Source organism: Patella vulgata, chromosome 5, assembly GCF_932274485.2.
Source record: "Patella vulgata chromosome 5, xgPatVulg1.2, whole genome shotgun sequence".
Taxonomy (NCBI): Eukaryota; Metazoa; Mollusca; class Gastropoda; family Patellidae; genus Patella; species Patella vulgata.
This window is the reverse complement of record NC_065883.2, coordinates 56,888,431-56,890,705: the sequence shown is the minus strand read 5'-3', so window position 1 is coordinate 56,890,705 and position 2,275 is coordinate 56,888,431.

Below are 2,275 nucleotides of genomic sequence, written 5' to 3'. Positions count from 1 at the left end.
AACATTAAATTCAGGGATGACTACAACTAATGCAATTTGGGTTGTGCTTGGATCGTGAGATCCGTCCGTGTTTATTTTTATTTTTACATGAGATGACCATTTTTCGTTCAATATTATACATAAAATAAACATATATACTAAATGAATTATTAGGCGACAGAATTATAAACTAACTCACCTATAAGAAACATAAGTACTAATTATTTGACGTCGAATTGGGTTTATTAACAAATGAACATAATTGTCCGTATTTCGTCTCTTATATTTATATCCAGACGCTATCGCCAACTTAATATCTTTATAATAATTAAACTAGAAATATTTGAACGTATACATGATAAGAGTGAAACATATAATACAAAATGTGATATAAATTAACATATTTACATTACTGAGACCTAACTCAAATATAGGTACATACTAAATCAATGACTAAGATGCATGTTAAGTAATATTCAATTATTTTAAGATAGATGTTCAGAAAGGGGAAACAGATAAGACAGTGCGATCAGATTAGAACGATCAGGGTTCGGAGTAAAGATTAACTTATCCACTTTAAAGCAATTAGTCAATTTAGATAAGTGAGGGATAAGCCAATGAAACAGCCGCTCGTGTGTAGTGTAGGCCATCGAAAGTATAAAAAAAAATCGAAACGAAATATAGATCTGTATTTTAATTTAACATCTCTTTTGAATTTTTTTCTTGGTGTTTTTGTACACTTAAATGTTGGACAGCTGTCCCCAAGATATTGGATATTGTATCTTAGTCCAGTATCTCAATATTAGTACGTTGCGCCTCAATTCGAAAGACATTTCACCTACTTCTTGCAATTAATAGACGTTCCCTTTTTGTGCTAAATGAAGCTTTCGTTCAATATTTATGAAGTTACATTATATACATTTTGTCTTTGTACACATCAACATATTATCAAAACATGTTCAAAGCGACAAACACCAAAGCATGTTTTTCATGTACGCGTTTTCGTCGTTTACTTGGATAATGATTCCATTACATTTGCATTAGACCGACTATTTCGGTGGGAAAAACTCGCACAGAAATCCTGCGAAATCACGTATCTTGTTGACTGTAAAGGGGTAGGCTAGTGATAATAGATATCATTCTGAACACCCGAGACACGCTACCTGCGGAGAAGTATCTCAGACACAGTCAATAGCTATGATATCCATATCACGTGATCTACGCATCACAGGTCATGACGTTGACATCAATGGGTCATGAGGTCAACAACACGTTACATTGTAAACAATAGGTTTATCTTCAGCATTGTTTCCTTTGCACCCATAAAGACTATATAATTCGTCCAGTCCGAAAATGTTCTCTCTTCTTCCAATGATTTTTCACAAAAATAACATCTACAACTCATAGAATTGACGTCGTCTTCAATGACAGCGTCTGCGAATGGTTGTTCATAGAGGCTGCCATCTCGGCACTATTTTGTGCGTCAGTCGTGTCTATTTCAGATATACACAATCAATTCTGTTGATGTTTTTAGCGTTGGGATTGACTAATAGTTAATTTATTTCAGCTCTAAAACAAATATTTTAAACTTTAACGCAAATTTAGAAAATAGACAAATTCTGGCTGGGATTACTGAGCAAAATGGCCATTCACTGTATACGTGCGGAAAAAAAGCTAGCCACCAATTAATTTTCGTACGTTAGTTACGTACGAATAGATATATCTGGGATGGTTATTTATACATATTCTGGTTTCTGGTGAAGCCAAAGTTACTTGTTAATCACAACTAATCCTATGTATCCATCTCAAGGAGATTATGAAAGAACAATTTAATTTAATTAGATAGGATGATTAGTTATTTTTCTCAGTTGTTAGTTTTAACAATAGTGAGTAATGTTTGATCAAAAATATATTGTTTTTCAATAAATTATTATTGTTTGGTCGTCATCAAATATGATTTACCACACTGCATAGACCCATATCTCGTATAAATACTAAACATTTACAAATGTTTAATTAATTTGCTTGTGGGTCATACATAGTTTACTCGAAATGACTCACATCCAATTTTCAATGTGACGAAACATCTGTTACACACCCTGAGGTCAAAGGTTTTTTTTCCGCGAAAACAAATGACTATTATTCAGTCTGGATGTAAGAGCTACAAGTAAACTTCAACGCTGAAGAGTTTTCCTGTTGTAGGATAAATAAAGCATGATTCCAAAAATAATAAGTTATTTTTAACGGGAAATAAAGAATGTTCATTATTTTTATAAATTAAAATATAACGCTAAAT